This window comes from Bombina bombina, chromosome 5 (assembly GCF_027579735.1).
Source record: "Bombina bombina isolate aBomBom1 chromosome 5, aBomBom1.pri, whole genome shotgun sequence".
Classification (NCBI taxonomy): domain Eukaryota; kingdom Metazoa; phylum Chordata; class Amphibia; order Anura; family Bombinatoridae; genus Bombina; species Bombina bombina.
In genome coordinates, this window is record NC_069503.1 from 852,072,163 (window position 1) to 852,098,248 (window position 26,086).

Below are 26,086 nucleotides of genomic sequence, written 5' to 3' on the forward strand. Positions count from 1 at the left end.
GTTCAATATTTTTTTGCGCTCTATTAGTTCTGTGGGGTTTGGGGATCCCACTCTTCTAATAAGTAATTTTGGGGCTGCATAGTGAGTCTACTACTTTTTATTTATAATTACAATTGTAATATTCCTACTATATACTCTAATTAATACAATAGCAATACCCATATTTGCGCCGGTGTCACAAACTTTCTCTTTGTCCACACATATATATATATATATATATATATATATATATACATATACATACACATTATATATATATATATATATATATATATATATATATATATATATATACACACACACACATAATGCGATCTTTTTTATATACTTTAATTCCACTATTTCAAGCCAAGACTATACCAACCTCTGCTGATTTTAGAATGGAAGCATTTTCCCCTGAGCAGCAATATGGGCGAGAGGAGTTAAAAAACATAATTTATGTAAGAACTTACCTGATAAATTCATTTCTTTCATATTAGCAAGAGTCCATGAGCTAGTGACGTATGGGATATACATTCCTACCAGGAGGGGCAAAGTTTCCCAAACCTCAAAATGCCTATAAATACACCCCTCACCACACCCACAATTCAGTTTAACGAATAGCCAAGAAGTGGGCTGATAAGAAAGGTGCGAAAGCATCAAAATAAGGAATTGGAATAATTGTGCTTTATACAAAAAAACAACAAAAAAACATAACCACCACAAAAAGGGTGGGTCTCATGGACTCTTGCTAATATGAAAGAAATGAATTTATCAGGTAAGTTCTTACATAAATTATGTTTTCTTTCATGTAATTAGCAAGAGTCCATGAGCTAGTGACGTATGGGATAGTAGATACCCAAGATGTGGAACTTCCACGCAAGAGTCACTAGAGAGGGAGGGATAAAATAAAGACAGCCAATTCCGCTGAAAAAAATAATCCACAACCCAAATAAAAAGTTTTAATCTAAATAATGAAAAAAACTGAAATCATAAGCAGAAGAATCAAACTGAAACAGCTGCCTGAAGTACTTTTCTACCAAAAACTGCTTCAGAAGAAGAGAAAACATCAAAATGGTAGAATTTAGTAAAAGTATGCAAATAAGACCAAGTTGCTGCTTTGCAAATCTGATCAACAGAAGCTTCATTCCTAAAAGCCCAGGAAGTAGAAACTGACCTAGTAGAATGAGCCGTAATCCTTTGAGGCAGAGATTTACCCGACTCCACATAAGTATGATGAATCAAAGACTTTAACCAAGATGCCAAAGAAATGGCAGAAGCTTTCTGACCTTTTCTAGAACCAGAAAAGATAACAAATAGACTAGAAGTCTTTCTAAAATCTTTAGTAGCTTCAACATAATATTTCAAAGCTCTTACTACATCCAAAGAATGTAAAGATCTCTCCTTTGAATTCTTAGGATTAGGGCACAATGAAGGGACAACAATTTCTCTACTAATGTTGTTAGAATTCACAACCTTAGGTAAAAATTGAAATGAAGTCCGCAACACTGCCTTATCCTGATGAAAAATCAGAAAAGGAGATTCACAAGAAAAAGCAGTTAACTCAGAAACTCTTCTAGCAGAAGAGATAGCCAAAAGGAACAAAACTTTCCAAGAAAGTAATTTAATATCCAGAGAATGCATAGGTTCAAACGGAGGAGCCTGTAAAGCTCTCAGAACCAAATTAAGACTCCAAGGAGGAGAGATTGACTTAATGACAGGCTTGATACGAACCAAAGCCTGTACAAAACAATGAATATCAGGAAGATTAGCAATCTTTCTGTGAAAAAGAACAGAAAGAGCAGAGATTTGTCCTTTCAAAGAACTTGTAGATAAACCTTTATCCAAACCATCCTGAAGAAACTGTAAAATTCTAGGAATTCTAAAAGAATGCCAAGAGAATTTATGAGAAGAACACCAAGAAATGTAAGTCTTCCAGACTCGATAATAAATCTTCCGAGACACAGATTTACGAGCCTGTAACATAGTATTAATTACGGAGTCAGAGAAACCTCTATGACTAAGAATCAAGCGTTCAATTTCCATACCTTCAAATTTAATGATTTGAGATCCTGATGGAAAAAAGGGCCTTGAGATAGAAGGTCTGGTCTTAACGAAAGTGTCCAAGGTTGGCAACTGGCCATCCGAATGAGATCCGCATACCAAAACCTGTGAGGCCAAGCTGGAGCCACCAGCAGTACAAACGAATGTTCCATTAGAATTTTGGAGATCACTCTTGGAAGAAGAACTAGAGGCGGAAAGATATAGGCAGGATGATAATTCCAAGGAAGCGACAACGCGTCCACTGCTTCCGCCTGAGGATCCCTGGATCTGGACAGATACCTGGGAAGTTTTTTGTTTAGATGAGAGGCCCTCAGATCTATTTCTGGAAGTCCCCAGATTTGAACAATCTGAAGAAATACCTCTGGGTGAAGAGACCATTCGCCCGGATGTAACGTCTGGCGACTGAGATAATCCGCTTCCCAATTGTCTACACCTGGGATGTGAACCGCAGAAATTAGACAGGGACTGGATTCAGCCCATACAAGTATCTGAGATACTTCTTTCATAGCTTGAGGACTGTGAGTCCCACCTTGATGATTGACATACGCCACGGTTGTGACATTGTCCATCTGAAAACAAACGATTCCCTCTTCAGAAGAGGCCAGAACTGGAGAGCTCTGAAAATCGCACGGAGTTCCAAAATGTTGATTGGTAATCTCGCCTCCTGAGATTCCCAAACCCCCTGCGCTGTCAGAGATCCCCATACAGCTCCCCAACCTGAAAGACTCGCATCTGTTGAGATCACAGTCCAGGTTGGACGAACAAAAGGCCCCTTGAATTAAACAATGATGATTCAACCACCAAGTCAGAGAAGATTGAACATTGGGATTTAAGGATATTATTTGTGATATCCTTGTATAATCCCTGCACCACTGGTTCAGCATACAAAGCTGAAGAGGTCTCATGTGAAAACGAGCAAAGGGGATTGCGTCCGATGCAGCAGTCATGAGACCTAGAATTTCCATGCAAAAAGCTACCGAAGGGAATGACTGAGACTGAGAGTGAAAACACTAACCTAATTCTTTGTTCAGTAACATACCTCTATTAGATCAACCTATAAATGGTTGGTGAGCTATTTGAAAATTGTTGTGTCTATCCCATTCCTTTAGGGGAAGGGTCAGGCTTCTGTTCCTTATTCTGACGAAAGGAACGAAAACGATTAGCAGCCCTGTATTTACCTTTAGATTTTTTGTCCTGAAGCAAAAAGATTCCTTTCCCCCCAGTAATAGTTGAAATAATTGAATCCAACTGTGTCTATCCCATGTAGTCACCAAGTACCTTCGGCTGCAAGGGAATCCTGATTTTCCAGCTAACCTTAGAACAAAAATGTTTATGCAATGGAGGGACTTGGATCTTTATTCGATAGGCCAACTTTTAACAGAAGATTGTAAGCATGTGTTAACATTCAGGGAACATTGCCTTAAATATAACCTAATACACATAATTTTCTTATCTCCAAGCAAGACATACAAATCACATAATTTGTGTAATGATAATGGTATCACTAAAAGGCTGCCCTGGGTCCGAAATGGTTTAACATCTATCTCCCCGATTTATACACAACTTCAACATTATTGAAGAAAAGAAAAAAAAACAATATGACACATTAGTAACAAATAGACTAAACTACTAGAAGAGGAAGCAAATGAGACAAATGTAGAACACAGTATACAAAAAATTAAAACAATCTCTTCTGTGAATCACTACAATTCTGCTACACGAAGAAAACATTTCCCCCAAAAGATACTTCAGTTGGAGAGGTGAGACTAATGCTGTTTGTTCAAAGTGCTCCTCTGTTAACGCAGATATTTTGAACATATTCTGTCAATGGCCATATAAAGTCAAATACTGGTGCATTGTACAAAACTGTTTAATTAAAACATAAATTATGCTTACCTAATAATTTCATTTTCTTCCGTGGAAAAGAGTCCACAGCCGCATTCATTACTTGTGGGAATTAAGAACCTGGCCACCAGGAGGAGGCAAAGACACACCATACAAAGGCTCAGATACTCCTCCCACTTCCCCTATCCCCCAGTCATTCTGCCAAGGCACAAGGACCAGTGGAAGAAATATCAAGGTGAAAGGGTGCCAGAAGACTATACACGAAAAATGCATCCAAAAACGGGGTGGGGGGGGGGGCCTGTGGACTCTTTCCCACGGAAGAAACTGAAATGATCAGGTAAGCATAATTTATGTTTTTCTTCTAATGGGAAAGAGTCCACAGCTGCATTTATTACTTGTGGGAAAATTATACCCAAGCCAAAGAGGACAGTGAATGCCAAGAACGGGTGGGTAAGAGGCGGCCCAATCTGAGGGCACCAGGACTGAATCACATTCCATAAATAAAAAAGTCCTGCTTCATCCAAAAGCAGGGAGCAAACACATGAAGAAAAAAGGGCCCCAAGGACACAAACAACAGTCCCAAGCCTGGGTAAAAACCACATGCAACACCACTGAGCTAAAAGGACTCAAAGCGCACTATCGCCCAAAGACAGATCCTATACACACGCCCCCATAAGGGAACCCTGACCAACAATTCCCCAAAGGAAGAAGCAAGGTAGAGGGATAACTAACAAGAACCCTATCTTCCAAAAGACAGATCAAACTAGCCTGGGAGACTCCAGAAAGCCTCACTAGATGCCAGAAAAAAGGGCATCATCAGACAAACGTGATAAAGTCGGAGACCGAAAGAGAACAAAAAGCATCTTGAGAAAGAGAAAACCGCACAGACGACTGAGTAGTACGCCATAGTGCAGCCACAGATAAAGAGAAAAAAAACCCTTGTCCATCTCCCCAGCTGGAGGGAACCAAGGAGTTCCCTTCAAACTGAAAAAAAGACCTAGGCGCCTCCCTACGAGAACCCCACAGAGAAAGAACCAGCAATAACCAAGTTCCTAGACAAAACATTCAAAGAATCCCCCCCCCCCCCGAGAGCTCAGAGAGCACCTCAACAGGGACCCACTGTATCCAAAAGAACAGAGGCAGCTGAAAAGTAAAAAGATGACGTGAGCCACAGCTTGGGATCCTGAGATAACCAGGGACGTCCTCAACTACCGTAGAACCGCCACAACGAGGACCGCCCACACACGGAAAGTCCAACCTTTCAACGACAGTGAAAAGTCCAGGGACAGAGTCCCCCCCCCTTGAACGAGAGGGGGGAAACACCACCAGCCACCTCAAAAGAGTATGACCAGAAACACGGGCAGAGTCCTACTAGAACCAGAGGAACACTGAACACAGATGTCCATTCCCAACGGCATCTCCATCCCTAAACCAGGGACAAATAGGAACACACCCCCAGAGAGACAAAAGTCCCTCCAAGGAAAGACTGAGGACAAGCGAAACCTTGCCCCCCGGACACAAAACTCGACACAGGAGTCAAAACTAACCCAAAATGAGCCAGACCCCAAAGGAGCAGAGACTACCTGAGGTAGCAATCTCGGGCCCCACAACAGATACCATTGTGGAAGATATGAGGACAAAATTACCCTTACCAAGGCACTACACAGGAGATGCTGATGCAAGGTCAGAGCACCAGAACAACGGACCCAAAAGGAAGTCCAGAGCACATTCCCTCACAGAAAACAAAGGCCCAGAGCAGCCATAAGAAGGGGACCAGACTCTCTAAAGAGAGAAAAAGAATCCCTTCCAGACCCCACCCGAATACCGGAGGGAAAAACCGGGACAAGCATAGATAGAGCTATACCAACACCACCCGGAACCCCAGTCCTATCCCAGATCCACAAATAGACCTGAAGTAGGGGACCCCGACCAAAATTCCGGTAAGAAACTCCTTACCCGAGGAAGGAACCCGAAAAAACGGGAACTCTAGCAAAACCTTAAGAAAAGGACCGCAAAAAAACGCAGAACCGATCTCAACGCGATAGAACCCACAACACAGAGCCAAACTCTGTGACATTCAGAAACTAGGGTCCCACATCCGCGCCTGAGCCTAAGAGGGCGGATAAAATTCTGGAAAAAAACGGAACCAGAATTGACCAATCAAGCATTCCACAGCTAATCCGTGAAGAGGATCCATTAAAAGCGGAATGAAACGAGGTCCAGAGACCCTAGGCGTCTAAACCACCCAAAGGGTAGCAAGTAGACCAAGGCCCAAAAACTGCCCTAGCGGAGAAAGCCCCGCCCCCCTGGAGAGCCAGAAGCAACACGGCGGAAAACCAACCAAACCCTGGGAATAGAGTGGCACGCCCAATCTCTCCCGGTATGCGGACCCGAAGGTCCGGATATAGATGTATAGTGTAATTTGTGAAAACAAACAATATAACAATAAAACAAAAACACTCAAAGTGCACACAAATTCCGGACCCAACAGTCCACGAACAACTTCTAAGGAAGTAATAAAAGCAAGTCCATCCCAGAAATTCCCGAAGGAATAATCAAATAAAAAATATCCTAACTGAATGAAAGAAAATAAGACAGCCCGAAGGCATCCGCCAAAAAAAAACTCTGGGTAAAGACACGAGCAACCGACAGGAAACGATCAACATCCCAAATAGTCTAGCTCTAAGCACAATTTGAGGACACATTCCCCGACTGATAGAGGAGAGGGTCCCCCAATAAGTCGAAAAGACGATGGAGTAGAACGCGCAGCCGCGTGATCCAATAACGAAAGGTGCAACATGGAGGAATATTCACCCCCGGTGGAAACTGAATAGACCCACCCAAAGTCTGGACACCCGGGATAGTCGGAAAGAACACAACCGCGCAGAAACCTCTGGGTCCTGCAGGTGAACCAGCGCCATCAATATATTGAAGCGGAAATGACCCGCCATCTCCAGGGGAAACAAACCACCCTGTGCGGAGGGAGAATTAACATTAGGGTTACCCGCAAATGTAGACGAAGGTTTGAGGGACAGAGGCTGAGGGCTCAATAGGCCCCTGGTTCCCCGAGCCCGAGGAACCAGTCGCTTTAAGAAGGCACAAGAGACAGGACTGATAAACTTGCGTCAGTGGGGCTGAAGCACCTTCCTTACAAGAGGAAGAATCAGAGACTAAATAAAAAAAAAAACAACAGCACTTGACACCCACAATGGCTGGGGCACTCACCACCTCCTATGACCAGATCCAAACGAAGCAGAAAGTTCTCGTTGCCACATGGTCAGGAATGCGGAAGCATAAAAACCCAGTGTAACAACGCCCGGTTATAAGGTGAACTGTAAAGTCAAAAAAAGCATGCCAGAAAAAGGCGGCAACTAGGCCCCACTAAATCCTTCAGAAATTCTCAGCCCCAGAGCCAATACCCACTACACAAAGCAGGGAGATCACATAAGAAACATGATTAATTAACTCCACCCTGTTCACAAATACCCCCTAAGGAAGGAATTACCCCATGATTCCCAGATCCGTAAAGAGGAGTCTCACTGAGACCCATACCCATCTGTCACATAACATAGAATTCATATTGATAAAATGAAATGATCTTACTGGAATCTACGCCATGGAACAGGAACACGGCCCTTCAAGTGTGACGGATAGTAGCGTCGCCTCCATCAGGGACTTGAGAGAAGACAGCAGGTAGCGAAGTGAAGGATTGTTAATATGAGTTGGGATGGTGTCGCAGAGACAACTCCCACTGCATCTCCAGACTCTAACATTCGCCCAGGCCCTCACTGAGAGACTAACAGGACTACTTAAAACTCCTGTCCCATTGCGAAGAGTACTACCCTCAATCAGAGACACACTATGTAAAAATTAATAAAAGTACTTTTTTTAAAAAATAAAACTTCTGACACTTCTCTGCCAACCTCCTAGGACGAAAGGCAAAGAATGACTGGGGAATAGGGGAAGTGGGAAGAGTATTTGAGCCTTTGGCTGGTGTGTCTTTGCCTCCTCCTGGTGGCCAGGTTCTTATTTCCCACAAGTAATGAATGCGGCTGTGGACTCTTTCTAATTAGAAAGAAAAAGGGACAGTCTAGTCCAAAACAAACTTTCATTATTCAGGTAGGGCATGTAATTTTAAATAATTTTCAAATTTACATATATCACCAATTTTTCTTTGTTCTTTTGGTATCCTTAGTTGAAAACTAATTTCTAAGCCCTTGAAGGCCGCCTCTCATCTCAGGGCATTTTGACAGTTTTTCACCACTAGAGAGTGTTAGTTCATGTGTTTCATATAGATACCACTGTGCTCACGCATGTGGAGCTCCTAGGAGCCAGCACTGATTGGCTAAAATGTAAGAGTCAAAAGAACTGAAATAAGGGGCAGTTTGCAGAGGCTTAGATATAAGATAATCACAGAGATAAAAAGTGTATTAATATATCAGTGTTGGTTATGCAAAACTAGGTAATGGGTAATAAAGGGATTATCTATCTTTTAAAACAATAAATATTCTGGTGTAGACTGTCCATTTAAGTATCTTAACACCTCAAGCAACATATAATACAATATACTATTAACTTGGCTGGATAAATTGCCTCCTACAATAGCAAAACTCCTACACTTTCTTAATAAACAAGCTGATGTTATAGGGTATACAAAGAAGACTAACAATATGCATGACAAAATGGGAACCATATTTACTTATACTACCTACACATATACAAATGTTTATTCTCTTCCTTTTAGAAACAAAGTATATTCTAAATGCGCAGCTGAGAGGAGAATGGGCCTTAAATTTTTTAGAAGGAATACAGCTGGACCTCTAGATAGAATAAAGAATAATAATAAAGGAGAATTTGGATGGTATGGACTGTTACTCTGGGGAAGGGTAGATAAAAGTAGGTTGTTTACCCATAATGCTTAAATCACTTTCCATATGGAAATCAGTCAAATTCAAGGTTTTCTTTTAGGTTGGTTCCAATGTTTTATTTTGATTTAGAGTGTTTTAAAAATATATATATAAAAAAGTTAATTCCAGGAAGATCTGAAAAGACGTAATTTCTTTAAAAATGTCTTCGCACATGCTTCACACATCGACTGTCAAGAATTGCAATCAGTTAACAAGCTAATTCAGACGATTTCTTCGATTGCTTAAAGTAACCATGCTTGTTGAATTCTAATTTGGCGTTGTACGTTCCACCTGTAAGTCATAAATAAAATATATTTAAAAAATGCAAGAAAATATAGAACTTAATTTGGTTAATACAGAAGTAAGAACATCCAACTTATGAGAAACAAAAATCTACAAAATGAGGTAACTGGTTAGGCCTATGATTTTAAAATTGTTTCTATAAGATTGATTTTCCTAAAATTCTACCTTATTTAATAAAAGTTCCACTTGCTTTCATTAAGATTTTTGTGTACCGAATGTTTATCCTTAACATTTAGAGATACAATGATCAACTAGTTCTCTAAGCATTTTGTCTGGCATCTGATGCTAAACGTTAATTCACTAATAATCAGGTCTAATTTTAGCAGGAACATATCTGAAAGATGCTTTGCCATCAAGGTAGATTCTATACTTAATTGTGGAGTACTCTTCTCCCCCCCACACCCCAATTTGGGAGATATATCACCACTAGATGTATTAATTAATCTGTTTTTTTGTTTTATTTATTCTTGAAATTTAACCCTCAAAGAAATGCATGATTACAACTCTATTTTTGTTACTTGTGAAATACTTTTCCCATTAATATAGCTTATTATATGTGATTCTCGGTATGTCTAAAGTGCATTTAACTCATACTTTACAAAACCAAAAACTAAAAAGTGCCTACCATATACAAATGAATAACTCTCTTATTACAAACAACAAGTAACGCCTTTACTACCCATTCCCCAAACTTTGTTTACGAATATATTTTAAAACCTTTTACCCTCTAAATTTCTCACTGTTTCTAAGCCTCTGCAGGCCGCCTCTTATCTAAGGGCATTTTATCACTGCCAGAGAGAAAAACCTTTATACAAACCATCCTAAAGATATTAAAAAAAATTCTAGGAATTCTAAAAGAGTGCCAAGCTGAACCCATTATCCATACACCAGGAAAAAACATAATTTATGCTTACCTGATAAATGTATTTATGTCCGGATATGGTGAGTCCACGGAATCATCAATTACTAGTGGGAATATCTCTCCTGACCAGCAGGAGGCGGCAAAGAGCACCACAGCAAAAACTGTTAAATACCACTCCCCTTACCCACAATCCCCAGTCATTCGACAAAAAGGAAAGGAGAAAGGAAGTACTATATAAGGCGCAGAGGTGCCCGATGTTTATAGAAAAATAAACAGTCTTAAATAAAGGGTGGGCCGTGGACTCACCATATCCGGAAATAAATAAATTTATCAGGTAAGCATAAATTATGTTTTCTTTCCTAAGATATGGTGAGTCCACGGAATCATCAATTATTAGTGGGAATCAATACCCAAGCTAGAGGACACAGATGATAAGGGAGGGACAAGACAGGCAACCTAAACCGAAGGCACCACTGCTTGAAGAACCTTTCTTCCAAAAGAAGCCTCAGCCGAAGCAAAAGTATCAAATTTGTAAAATATTGAAAAAGTGTGTAAGGATGACCAAGTAGCAGCCCTGCAAATCTTTTCCATAGAAGCTCCATTATTAAAAGCCCAAGAAGAAGAAACAGCCCTGCTAGAAAGAGCCGTGATATTCTCAGGAGGCTGCCGTCCAGCAGTCTCATAAGCCAAGCAAAAAATACTCAACAAAAAAGAGAAGAAGCCGTAGCTTTCTGACCCTTTCTCTTCCGAGAATAAACAACAAATAAGGAAGAAGACTGAAGAAAATCCTTAGTTGCCTGTAAATAAAACTTTAAAGCACGTGCCACATCTCGGTTGTGCAATAAACGTTCCTTATGAGAAGAAGGATCAGGACACAAGGAAGGAACAACAATCTCTTGATTAATATTCCCATCCGAAACCACCATAGGAAGAAAAACTAAGGCAGTACGCAGAACCACATAATCAGAATGAAAAATAAGGAAGAGAGATTCATACTGCAAAGCTGAAAGCTCCGAAACTCTTTGAGCAGAAGAAATAGTAACCAAAAACAAAACTTTCGAGGATAAACACTTAATATCCAAAGAATGCATAGGTTCAAAAGGAGCATGTTGAAGAACTAAGAACCAAATTGAGACTTCACAGAGTAGCAGCAAATTTAAACCTAGGCCTGACTAACCAGAACCTGGCAAAAAGACTTAACATCTGGCATATCTGCCAGACGTTTATGCAACAAAATAGATAAAGCAGAAATTTGACCCTTCAAGGTACTAGCAGATGAAATCTTCTCCAAACCCTCTTGGAGAAAAGACAAAATTCTAGGAATTTTAACTCTATTCCAAGAAAAACCTCTGGAATCACACCAATACAAATATATACGCAAAATCTTATAATAAATCTTTCTAGACACAGGCTTACGAGCCTGAATCATAGCTTCAATAACTGATTCAGAAAAACCACGATTATATAATATCAAGCGTTCAATCTCCAAGCAGTCAGATTCAGATTAATGAGATTTGGATGAAGGAAGGGCCCCTGAAGTAGAAGGCCCTTCCATAACGGAAGACTCCAAGGTGGAAGAGATGATATCTCCACCAGATCCGCATACCAGATTCTGTGAGGCCACGCCGGGACAATGAGAATCACCAACGCCCTCTCCTGTCTGATTCGAGCAATGACCCGTGGAAGGAGAGTGAACGGAGGAAAAACATACGCTAGACTGAAGTTCAAAGGAACGGCCAGAGGATCTCAAAACCATGACCCACACCTTAGAAGCTTGGCATTCTGACTAGATGCCATGAGATCCAGCTCCGGTTGCCCCCACTTGAGAATCAAGTTAGAAAATACCTCCGGATGGAGTACCCACTCCCCTGGATGAATAGTCTGTCGGCTTAGAAAAATTTGGATTGCAGACCGACAACAATTGTGGGACTCTGCCCACTGAATAATCATGGCTACCTCTATCATGGTCTCGTCAGTGAGGTGCAGCCATATCCCTCTAGACACACTGAGCAACGGGTCCACGTCAAGATTCCCGCATCACACTTAGGGAGACTACCCTAAGTATCATAATTTGCATAAATAAAAAGGGAGAAGCGCTTAACCTGGGAACGAACAATAGCATAACAGCTTGTTCTATGGCTAGTTACCACCCAAGAAGCAGCCTCTTTTTGCTCAACATGTGCTGGCTGCACCTCACTGATGAGGCCCACAATAGGCCGAAACGTACATCTGGGGTTTTGCTGTTTCTCTCGTTCAGAGAGGGACTGACTGGTATTTCGGGGCTGGACTGTACTTCAGGAAAGTTCTTCTCTGTGAAAGGCACATGTTGAGCAAAAAGAGGCTGCTTCTTGGGTGGTAACAAGCCATAGAACAAGCTGTTATGCTATTGTTTGTTCCCAGGTTGAGCACTTCTCTCTTTTTATTAATACCTCCACTGCAGCAGGAACATCAAAATATATAATAAGCTTGCTAGATTTATTAGGAGTCATTGCAACCATAGAATCAGAATCATCCAAAGTAGACAAAACCTCCTAAAGTAACAAACGGAGGTGGTCTAATTTGAACCTGAATGACAACATCAGCATCATAAGAAGGAAATATACTGTTCGAGTTAGAGATCTCACCCTCAGACAAAGTAGAATCCTCTTCCTCAGACTTCTGAGAAGAGACATTAGAAAAAAACAACCCCTGAAACAGGGGTCTCCAAATTTTAAAAATTTCCTTTTTACGCTTCCCCTGCAACATAGGGAAAGCAGAAACTGCAGAAGTTAAATGAGAAGCCATATTCTGCAAAGAAAACTCCAGCTGGAGCATGAGAGGAAGCACAGGGTATAACATGCAGGCAGACAAGGATAGGGATGCCTGAGAACAAGGCTGCACTTGAACAGCATCTTCCCTAGATAAAAACAGCTCAGATTTAAAAAAGTTTATCTTTGTAAAGCAATGTAATGCAACAGAAAGAAATAGGAGGTTCCACATTAGCCCCCAATAGAGTACAATTAACGTTTTGCAGGGCCACTTAGTCCATCAAAACACAAAAAATAAATTACAAATAATAAATTTATACAGAATAAAAGAAGCCTACAAAACGTTACTAGCCCTTTAAAAAGTAACGTTAACACAGACATTTATAGCAACAAACTTTATAAAAGTAAAGTAAAATAAACATGGGCACCTCTACACCTCAGCCAGATTGCTGAAGTGCCTACCTCAGCCTGCTGATCAAACGGAGAAAAAATAGGAACAATCCGGACTGAAACCACTCTGCAGCAAAGAAACAGCACAGAGCTGCACTAAAATAAGACAAACACTTCCTGGTTTGAAAAAGTGCACCAAAACTAACTCCTCAGCAGGCTCCGCCCATCAAAACATCACAACACACATAACCTTACCCGGGGGAAAAAAGAATGTTGCAAAAAAACATTAAACTGAAAATCGCATACAAAGTAATAAAAAAATCATGAGCCAGAACCTTGTCAATGCCCTGTAATATCACCCCTCATCAGAAAAACTGAATTAACCGTTTAAGTGCCAATATAAGAATATAATATAATATAGCACTTACCATAAAAGTAACTGCCCTGCAGCAGCCAGCTCACAAAGTTTAAGAGGCACCCTCCTCCTATGGACCTGTGAAAAATGAAAAGACTGTGCAAACTTAAACAGGCTTTCTGACAAGGGTAGCAATAAATCATTTGGGAGGCACAGAGGGGATTATACCCGCCAAGTTCCCAAATGCTTAAAAGCCACCAATGCTCTACTGAAGAGACTGAAATAAACTACGGCTACACCCTTAGCAAAGATCAAAACATCTTGTCCTGCTTTGAAAATAAACTCTTGATTGTAGAATCTTACAGACACTTAACTTTACCACCTCCTTGCAATTACTACAGGCAAAGAGAATGACTGAGGATTGTGGGTAAGGGGAGTGGTATTTAACATTTTTTGCTGTGGTGCTCTTTGGCGCCTCCTGCTGGTCAGGAGAGATATTCCCACTAGTAATTGATGATTCCGTGGATTCACCATATCTTAGGAAAGAAACAATTTATATCTTACCTGATAAACTAATTTATTTCATGGTGGCGAGTGTCCACAAGCTGTTACGTATGGGATATACATTTCTACCATGAGGAGGCAAAGTTTCCCAAACCTCAAAAGCCTATAAAAACCCCTCCCACCTTACTCATACCTTAGTTTGACGTTTAGCCAAGTAGTGAGGTGTTTAGAAGTAAAAGACAAAATGAGGAGGAAGAAAGATGTAATTAAACAAAAAAAAAAAAACAACCCCGAACGGATGGGGCCTTGTGGACCACCATGAAAGAAATTAATTTATCAGGTAAGATAAAAATTATGTTTTCTTTCATATAGGTGGCCAAAGTCCACAAGCTGTTACAAATTAAATATAATACCCAAGATGTGGAAGTCCACGAGTAACAAATGGAGGGATTAAAATAAAAAACATAATTTATGCTTACCTGATAAATTTATTTCTCTTGTAGTGTATCCAGTCCACGGATCATCCATTACTTATGGGATATTAACTCCTCCCCAACAGGAAGTGCAAGAGGATTCACCCAGCAGAGCTGCTATATAGCTCCTCCCCTAACTGCCATTACCAGTCATTCGACCGAAAACATGCAGAGAAAGGAAAACCATAGGGTACAGTGGTGACTGTAGTTTAATGGAAAAATTACCTGCCTTAAAGTGACAGGGCGGGCCGTGGACTGGATACACTACAAGAGAAATAAATTTATCAGGTAAGCATAAATTATGTTTTCTCTTGTTAAGTGTATCCAGTCCACGGATCATCCATTACTTATGGGATACCAATACCAAAGCTAAAGTACACGGATGACGGGAGGGACAGGCAGGCTCTTTATACGGAAGGAACCACTGCCTGAAGAACCTTTCTCCCAAAAACAGCCTCCGAAGAAGCAAAAGTGTCAAATTTGTAAAATTTGGAAAAAGTATGAAGAGAAGACCAAGTTGCAGCCTTGCAAATCTGTTCAACAGAAGCCTCATTCTTAAAGGCCCAAGTGGAAGCCACAGCTCTAGTAGAATGTGCTGTAATTCTTTCAGGAGGCTGCTGTCCAGCAGTCTCATAGGCTAACCGTATTATGCTACGAAGCCAAAAGGAGAGAGAGGTAGCCGAAGCTTTTTGACCTCTCCTCTGACCAGAATAAACGACAAACAGGGAAGACGTTTGTCGAAAATCCTTAGTTGCCTGTAGATAAAATTTCAGGGCACGGACTACATCTAGATTGTGTAGCAGACGTTCCTTTTTCGAAGAAGGATTAGGACACAAAGATGTAACCACAATCTCTTGATTGATATTCCTGTTAGTGACCACCTTAGGTAGGAATCCAGGTTTAGTACGCAGAACTACCTTGTCTGAATGAAAAATCAGATAAGGAGAATCACAATGTAAGGCAGATAACTCAGAGACTCTTCGAGCCGAGGAAATCGCCATTAAAAACAGAACTTTCCAAGATAACAACTTGATATCAATGGAATGAAGGGGTTCAAACGGAACCCCCTGTAAAAGATTAAGAACTAAGTTCAAACTCCATGGTGGAGCAACAGTTTTAAACACAGGCTTGATCCTAGCTAAAGCCTGACAAAAAGCTTGAACGTCCGGAACTTCTGACAGACGTTTGTGTAAAAGAATGGACAGAGCTGAAATCTGTCCCTTTAAGGAACTAGCGGATAAACCCTTTTCTAAACCTTCTTGTAGAAAAGACAATATCCTCGGAATCCTAACCTTACTCCATGAGTAACTCTTGGATTCGCACCAATATAAGTATTTGCGCCATATCTTATGGTAAATCTTTCTGGTAACAGGCTTCCTAGCCTGTATTAAGGTATCAATAACTGACTCAGAAAAACCACGTTTTGATAAAATCAAGCGTTCAATTTCCAAGCAGTCAGCTTCAGAGAAATTAGATTTTGATGTTTGAAGGGACCCTGGATCAGAAGGTCCTGTTTCAGAGGTAGCGACCAAGGTGGACAGGATGACATGTCCACTAGATCTGCATACCAAGTCCTGCGTGGCCATGCAGGCGCTATTAGAATCACTGATGCTCTCTCCTGTTTGATTCTGGCAATCAATCGAGGAAGCATCGGGAAGGGTGGAAACACATAAGCCATCCCCGAAGGTCCAAGGTGCTGTCAAAGCATCTATCAGAACCGCTCCCGGATCCCTGGATCTGGACCCGTAACGAGGAAGCTTGGCGTTCTGTCGAGACGCCATGAGATCTATCTCTGGTTTGCCCCAACGTCGAAGTATTTGGGCAAAGACCTCCGGATGAAGTTCCCACTCCCCCGGATGAAAAGTCTGACGACTTAAGAAATCCGCCTCCCAGTTCTCCACTCCCGGGATGTGGATTGCTGACAGGTGGCAAGAGTGAGACTCTGCCCAGCGAATTATCTTTGATACTTCCATCATTGCTAGGGAGCTTCTTATCCCTCCCTGATGGTTGATGTAAGCTACAGTCGTGATGTTGTCCGACTGAAACCTGATGAACCCCCGAGTTGTTAACTGGGGCCAAGCCAGAAGGGCATTGAGAACTGCTCTCAATTCCAGAATGTTTATTGGTAGGAGACTCTCCTCCCGATTCCATTGTCCCTGAGCCTTCAGAGAATTCCAGACAGCGCCCCAACCTAGTAGGCTGGCGTCTGTTGTTACAATTGTCCAGTCCGGCCTGCTGAATGGCATCCCCCTGGACAGATGTGGCAGAGAAAGCCACCATAGAAGAGAATTTCTGGTCTCTTGATCCAGATTCAGAGTAAGGGACAAGTCTGAGTAATCCCCATTCCACTGACTTAGCATGCACAATTGCAGCGGTCTGAGATGTAGACGTGCAAAGGGTACTATGTCCATTGCTGCTACCATTAAGCCGATCACCTCCATGCATTGAGCTACTGACGGGTGTTGAATGGAATGAAGGACACGGCATGCATTTTGAAGCTTTGTTAACCTGTCCTCTGTCAGGTAAATCTTCATTTCTACAGAATCTATAAGAGTCCCCAAGAAGGGAACTCTTGTGAGTGGAAAGAGAGAACTCTTCTTTTCGTTCACCTTCCATCCATGCGACCTTAGAAATGCCAGTACTAACTCTGTATGAGACTTGGCAGTTTGAAAGCTTGAAGCTTGTATCAGAATGTCGTCTAGGTACGGAGCTACCGCAATTCCTCGCGGTCTTAGTACCGCCAGAAGAGCACCCAGAACCTTTGTGAAGATTCTCGGAGCCGTAGCCAATCCGAATGGAAGAGCTACAAACTGGTAATGCCTGTCTAGAAAGGCAAACCTTAGATACTGGTAATGATCTTTGTGAATCAGTATGTGAAGGTAAGCATCCTTTAAATCCACTGTGGTCATGTACTGACCCTTTTGGATCATGGGTAAAATTGTCCGAATAGTTTCCATTTTGAACGATGGAATAGGAATTTGTTTAGGATCTTTAAATCCAAGATTGGCCTGAAAGTTCCCTCTTTTTTGGGAACCACAAACAGATTTGAGTAAAACCCTTGTCCTTGTTCCGACCGCGGAACCGGATGGATCACTCCCATTAATAAAAGATCTTGTACGCAGCGTAGAAACGCCTCTTTCTTTATTTTGTTTGTTGACAACCTTGACAGATGAAATCTCCCTCTTGATTCATGCTGTCTTAGGGGCAGCAGCAGGTTTCCTGGCCTGCTTGCCCTTGTTCCAGGACTGGTTAGGTCTCCAGCCTTGTCTGTAGCGAGCAACAGCTCCTTCCTGTTTTGGTGCAGAGGAAGTTGATGCTGCTCCTGCTTTGAAATTACGAAAGGAACGAAAATTAGACTGTCTAGCCTTAGGTTTGGCTCTGTCTTGAGGCAGGGCATGGCCTTTACCTCCTGTAATGTCAGCGATAATTTCTTTCAACCCGGGCCCGAATAAGGTCTGCCCTTTGAAAGGTATATTAAGCAATTTAGATTTAGAAGTAACGTCAGCTGACCAGGATTTTAGCCACAGTGCTCTGCGTGCCTGAATGGCGAATCCGGAATTCTTAGCCGTAAGTTTAGTTAAATGTACTACGGCATCTGAAATAAATGAGTTAGCTAACTTAAGGGCTTTAAGCTTGTGTGTAATCTCATCTAATGGAGCTGATTCAAGTGTCTCTTCCAGAGACTCAAACCAAAATGCTGCTGCAGCCGTGACAGGCGCAATGCATGCAAGAGGTTGCAATATAAAACCTTGTTGAACAAACATTTTCTTAAGGTAACCCTCTAACTTTTTATCCATTGGATCTGAAAAGGCACAGCTATCCTCCACCAGGATAGTGGTACGCTTAGCTAAAGTAGAAACTGCTCCCTCCACCTTAGGGACCGTTTGCCATAAGTCCCGTGTGGTGGCGTCTATTGGAAACATCTTTCTAAATATCGGAGGGGGTGAGAACGGCACACCGGGTCTATCCCACTCCTTAGTAACAATTTCAGTAAGTCTCTTAGGTATAGGAAAAACGTCAGTACTCGCCGGTACCGCAAAATATTTATCCAACCTACACATTTTCTCTGGTATTGCAACTGTGTTACAATCATTCAGAGCCGCTAACACCTCCCCTAGTAATACACTGAGGTTTTCCAGCTTAAATTTAAAATTTGAAATATCTGAATCCAGTTTGTTTGGATCAGAACCGTCACCCGCAGAATGAAGCTCTCCGTCCTCATGTTCTGCAAATTGTGACGCAGTGTCTGACATGGCCCTAATATTATCAGCGCACTCTGTTCTCACCCCAGAGTGATCACGCTTACCTCTTAGTTCTGGTAATTTAGCCAAAACTTCAGTCATAACAGTAGCCATATCCTGTAATGTGATTTGTAATGGCCGCCCAGATGTACTCGGCGCTACAATATCACGCACCTCCCGAGCGGGAGATGCAGGTACTGACACGTGAGGCGAGTTAGTCGGCATAACTCTCCCCTCGTTGTTTGGTGAAATATGTTCAATTTGTACAGATTGACTTTTATTTAAAGTAGCATCAATACAGTTAGTACATAAATTTCTATTGGGCTCCACTTTGGCTTTAGCACATATAGCACAGATATCTTCCTCTGAATCAGACATGTTTAACACACTAGCAAATAAACTAGCAACTTGGAAATACTTTTCAACTAATTTACTATAATATGAAAACGTACTGTGCCTATAAGAAGCACAGAAAAAGTTATGACAGTTGAAAATTAATAAACTGAAAAGTTATAGCATCAAATCTTTGTAAAAAACACAATTTTAGCAAAGGATTGCTCCCATTAGCAAAGGATAACTAACCCTGATAGCAGAAAAAAAAAAAAAAATACAGAAATAAACGTTTTTTTATCACAGTCAACTACAATCTCACAGCTCTGCTGTGAGTGATTACCTCCCTCAAAACAAGTTTTGAAGACCCTGTAGAGATGAACCGGATCATGCAGGGAAGACAATAAACTTCTGACTGAATTTTTTGATGCGTAGCAAAAGCACCAAAAAAGGCCCCTCCCCCTCACACACAACAGTGAGAGAGATCAGTAAACTGTCATAAATTAAATAAAACGACTGCCAAGTGGAAAAAAATAGTGCCCAAAACATTTTTTCACCCAGTACCTCAGAAAATTAAACGATTTTACATGCCAGCAAAAAACGTTTAACATTAATAAATTGAGTGTTATTAAAAAGCCTGTTGCTAGACCCTGCAAATTAGGCTAAAGTTTTATGCATACAGTATAATTCCAGTGAAGTGCCATTCCCCAGAATACTGAAGTGTAAAATATACATACATGACAGCCTGATACCAGTTGCTGCTACTGCATTTAAGGCTGGGTTTACATTATATCGGTATGGCAGAATTTTCTCATCAATTCCATTGTCAGAAAATAATAAGCTGCTACATACCTCTTTGCAGATTAATCTGCCCGCTGTCCCCTGATCTGAAGTTTACCTCTCCTCAGATGGCCGAGAAACAGCAATATGATCTTAACTACTCCGGCTAAAATCATAGAAAAACTCAGGTAGATTCTTCTTCAAATTCTACCAGAGAAGGAATAACACACTCCGGTGCTATTATAAAATAAACTTTTGATTGAAGGTATGAAACTAAGTATAATCACCACAGTCCTCTCACACATCCTATCTATTCGTTGGGTGCAAGAGAATGACTGGTAATGGCAGTTAGGGGAGGAGCTATATAGCAGCTCTGCTGGGTGAATCCTCTTGCACTTCCTGTTGGGGAGGAGTTAATATCCCATAAGTAATGGATGATCCGTGGACTGGATACACTTAACAAGAGAAACAGCTTTTTTTGCTGAGAAATAAAATCATAACCCAAATTAATATGTCTTGACAAACTCAATATATAGGCCCAATTATCAAACTAAGATAACTGTCTGAAGGGCCTTTCTATCAAAGGCTGCTTCTGACAAAGAAAAAAACATAAAAATTGTGAAATTTAGTAAAGGTATGCAGAAACGACCAAGTGGCCGCTTTGCAAATTTGATCAACTGAAGCCTCACTCTTGAAAGATGTGGCAACCGATCTAGTAGAATGAGCTATAATTCTCTGTGGCAGAGGCTAACCTGCCTCCATATAAGCTTTGTGAACCAAAAGTTTCAACCAAGAGGCTAAAGAAATAGCAGAGGCCTTCTGGCCTTTCTTATGGCCACAAAAAAAGAACAGACTAGAAGTCTGTCTGAAATCTTTAGTAGTGTCAACATAATATCTTAAAGCTCTAACATCCAAAAAATGTAATTATTTTTCAGAAGCATTAGGACACAAGAAGGGAACGATAATTTTGTAATGTTGTATGTGGTAATAACATTAGGTAAAAATGTAAATGTATATACTGTAAATTGTTGGCAACGAGAGTATGTCTCTTTATATACTGTAAATTGTTGGCAACGAGAGTATGTCTCTTTATAAATTGAATCTTAACATCTCTAAAATAAACACACTAAACATAAAGAAAATGGTTTAAAAATCATAAAAACTATACAAAATAAAGAGTAAACACAAAGAGTGAATAAATACAACACTGGTAGGAGATTGTTTATTAAGTGATTGTATCATTCCACCAAAATAAGAAACAACGAATAATATGATTTTATTGAAGAAGATTAAAATTTGTTGGCCATTCATATTGTTTCTGTTTCTTTTAATGTCAAGCTCATTATAAGGCAATAACTTGAGGCTCATTTATGTTAACCAAAGACACAGATTCAAGTTAAGCCAAAAAAGAACAAACTACTACTAAACTGTAATATTTATACTGGACAAATTACACAAGAACATAAGTTCACAATTACTATTGTTATTTTTTCTCTTCTACACCTTTAACAAGAAATAGTTAATATCCAACGGAGGCTCGCGATGGCTGAGCTCTAACCACTATCCTCAACATAGGAAATCACTGATTGGTGAACCATCTTGATTGACAGCTAGACTGTCCAATTAAAATTGGAGTCTACATTGGGACCGGGTCCTCAACCCGTTTATATTGTGAAACTTCCGGCGGCTCGCCACCTTTGAAAAAGCCCTACACTGGCGAAACCGGTCAGGGGGTTATAGAGCGTATGGGAGCTCTATTAATTTTTTAAATTACCAAGAGTAGTTGGCCTGTTTAGGCGGGTTTGACTTTACCCATTTAGCACTAATGAATGACTAATAGTCACATTTAGCCTCTTTATTAAGTTATAACTTTGACCACAATACAATATGATTTAACAAAGGGTTACTTGCAATAGGCTACTCACTAGGAGGTAATTTTAGGATATCGCACTTGGGGAATTTTTATGCTCAGTTGTACTCACAGTCAGAGAAACCATTTTAACGGTTAACTCTAACGTTTGTTGTTACATTAGCTAACTCAACCTCTCTAGCTATTATTACAATAGTGCATCAACTAAAATCATACCACTATAGTTAAGGGTGCATGTATGCCAAAACTAAACCTATGTAACTAACTATAGCGAATCTATTTGTTTACTTGTGATAAATTAACTCTAGAAAATAAGTATCCGGTACCAGAGTATTTTACACAAATCACGATGCAGTAATTTTAGCGTGACACTGAATCACATGAGATACCAAACAACTATAAGAAGTGAACAAAGTATATGCATAACATTGCAGTAAGAGGGGCAAGAAGATTGTAATACCGCTACAGCTGTATAATAGAGCGGATACATACTAACAAGGAAAGTTAGTTACTTATTTGTGTAATCCAAAACACAATGATTACGGTCACCTATATATGAAGAAACAATAAGATATTAATTTATATGTAACATTTGTGTAGAAGATTTTATCATCTCAATAGTTACAAATACATAGCACATTTACACTGGCTGAGTCATTAAGCGCAATAAATCTAGTACACCTAGCTACTTATAAGTACACACTAATATCATAAGTATTGGATTCAATAGGAGTACATATATCCCTTCTTTTAAAATAACTTCATCCAACAGGTATTTCACATGTGAGTGTGGTGCTTAGATAATATGGTAACAACCTTAATGCTATATTTATGACACCAAACAATAATGCTACTATATTCAGTCTAGGTACAGGATCTATGGTATCCTAGACGCAAAACAATCTATTAAATAGAAATAAACTACCATCATACTACTTTGTTAACATTCTATATGCAAATAAATCAACTAGACCACATAGAGGTTTTAAACAATTTATTTTGATGATAAATAAATGTATAGTGGAAACTACTTGACTTAAGGAGATTTATAACATTCGTTTGAATTTCATAGATACAACCAGAATAAACGGATTCACAAATTGTTACGTGTAATCTGAATATTCTGAAAATCTCATCATCCTATACCCAAGTATAACAATAAATGAAGTTGCATATATTAATAAAGTGAAGTATTCAAACAATTTCTATTTTTATTTCTGAGTTCACTGAGTGCCACTAGCATTGAACCTAACTCCAATATCCAAGGACAGAACAGTAGCCTATTAAGATACCTATATTTATGTGTATCTGATATAAGAATATTAACCCTTTATTACCCGGAAATTTACTGAAAAAGTGGTCTCACATATAACTTCCCGCCTACACAATTTCCTTCTAAGCACTTAAGATATATCAAAGGCTTACTGAGGATTAAGGAATAGGCCTACTACTCTTAGGTTGTTTTTAATTGAGTGTTCAATTTTAATGTACAAAATATAAGTTATATTTTAACATTCCCAATTTCTCCACTATGAGTCCAGGCTCAGAGTGCTATATGTGCAGTCTTTAGAGAGGTCTCTCCCTCTTTTTTGGTTCAGTATATTGTACAACTGCACAGCACCACCTTTTTTGCTATTATAAGTATAGAAACATTAACTTAGTGTTTTGTTACTCACTGCAATTATAGAAAAGGCTGCCGTTGTGGTGCCACTGTATATGTGTTGGGGTAAAAAAAAAATGTAAACGTTGTCTGCAAAACAGCTTTATCTTGATGGAAAATCAGATAAGGAGACTCACAAGAGACAGCAGACAATTCAGAAACTCTTCTAGGAGAAGAGATAGCCAAAAGAAAACACTGTTCATGAAAGTAGTTTAATGTCCAATTTATGCATAGGCTCAAAAGTAGGAGCTTTTAAAACTTTTAATACCAGGTTAAGACTCAAGGAGGAGAAATAGGCCTAATAAGTTTAATCTGGATTAAAGCCTGGATAAATCAACGAATATCAGGAAGGTTAGCAATCTTCCTCTGAAATAATAAAGAAATAGAGTTTTGGCCTTTCAAATAACTGGCAGATAAAACCTTTATCCAAACCATCCAGCAAAACTGAAAAACCCTAGGAATTCTAAAAGAACGCCAGGAATAATCATGAGTGACACACCACGAAATATAGGTTTTCAAAACGTTGTGATAAATTTTCCTAGAAAAAAGCTTGCAAGCCTGAATCAGAGTGTCAATCGCAGAGTCACAGGATCCTCTAAGACTGAGAACTAAGTGTTCAATTTCCATGCCATCAAGTGTAGAGACTTTAGATCTGGATGGAAAAACATAATTTATGCTTACCAGATAAAATCCTTTCCTTCCTGGTAGAGAGAGTCCATAACTTCATTCCTTACTGTTGAGAAATACAACAACTGGCCACCAGGAGAAGGCAAAGACACCACAGCCAAACGCTTAAATATCTCTCCCACTTCCCCTATCCCCCAATCATTCTGTAGAGGGAACAAAGGAAAAGTAGGAGAAACATCAGGGTATAAATGTGCCAGAAGAATATAAAAAAGGGGAGCCGCCAATCAAAATATAAATTACGGGCGGGGTTGTGGACTCTCTCTGCCAGGAAGGAAAGGAATTTATCTGGTAAGCATAAAACATAATTTATGTAAGAACTTACCTGATAAATTCATTTCTTTCATATTAGCAAGAGTACATGAGATAGTGACGTATGGGATATACATTCCTACCAGGAGGGGCAAAGTTTCCCAAACCTCAAAATGCCTATAAATACACCCCTCACCACACCCACAATTCAGTTTAATGAATAGCTAAGAAGTGGAGTGATAAGAAAGGAGTGAAAGCATCAAGAAATAAGGAATTGGAATAATTGTGCTTTATACAAAAAAATCATAACCACCACAAAAAAAGGGTGGGCCTCATGGACTCTTGCTAATATGAAAGAAATTAATTTATCAGGTAAGTTCTTACATAAATTATGTTTTCTTTCATGTAATTAGCAAGAGTCCATGAGCTAGTGACGTATGGGATAGCAGATACCCAAGATGTGGAACTTCCACGCAAGAGTCACTAGAGAGGGAGGGATAAAATAAAGACAGCCAATTCCGCTGAAAAAATAATCCACAACCCAAATCAAAAAATGAAATAATAAGCAGCAGAATCAAACTGAAACAGCTGCCTGAAGTACTTTTCTACCAAAAACTGCTTCTGAAGAAGAGAAAACATAAAAATGGTAGAATTTAGTAAAAGTATGCAAAGAAGACCAAGTTGCTGCTTTGCAAATTTGATCAACAGAAGCTTCATTCCTAAAAGCCCAGGAAGTAGAAACTGACCTAGTAGAATGAGCCGTAATCCTTTGAGGCGGGGACTTACCCGATTCTACATAAGCATGATGAATCAAAGACTTTAACCAAGATGCCAAAGAAATGGCAGAAGCCTTCTGACCTTTTCTGGAACCAGAAAAGATTACAAATAGACTAGAAGTCTTTCTAAAACCTTTAGTAGCTTCAACATAATATTTCAAAGCTCTAACTACATTCAAAGAATGTAAAGATTTCTCCAGAGAATTCTTAGGATTAGGACATAACAAAGGGACAACAATCTCTCTACTAATGTTGATAGAATTCACAACCTTAGGTAAAAATTTAAATGAAGTCCGCAACACTGCCTTATCCTGATGAAATATCAGGAAAGGAGATTCACAAGAAAGAGCAGATAACTCAGAAACTCTTCTAGCAGAAGAGATGGCTAAAAGGAACAACACTTTCCAAGAAATTCATTTAATATCCAGAGAATGCATAGGTTCAAACAGAGGAGCCTGTAAAGCCCTCAGAACCAAATTAAGACTCCAAGGAGGAGAGATTGACTTAATGACAGGCTTGATACGAACCAAAGCCTGAACAAAACAATGAATATCAGGATGATTAGCAATCTTTCTGTGAAAAAGAACAGAAAGAGCAGAGATTTGATCTTACAAAGAGCTTTCAGACAAACCCTTATCCAAACCATCCTGAAGAAACTGTAAAATTCTTGGAATTCTAAAAGAATGCCAAGAGAATTTATGAGAAGAACACCAAGAAATGTAAGTCTTCCAGACTCGATAATAAATCTTCCTAGACACAGATTTACGAGCCTGTATCATAGTATTAATCACAGAGTCAGAGAAACCTCTATGACTAAGAATCAAGCGTTCAATCTCCATACCTTCAAATTTAATGATTTGAGATCCTGATGGAAAAAAGGGCCTTGAGATAGAAGGTCTGGCCTTAACGGAAGTGTCCAAGGTTGGCAACTTGCCATCCGAACGAGATCCGCATACCAAAACCAGTGAGGCCATGCTGGAGCCACCAGCAATACAAACGAACGTTCCATTAGAATTTTGGAAATCACTTTTGGAAAAAGAACTAGAGGCAGAAAGATATAAGCA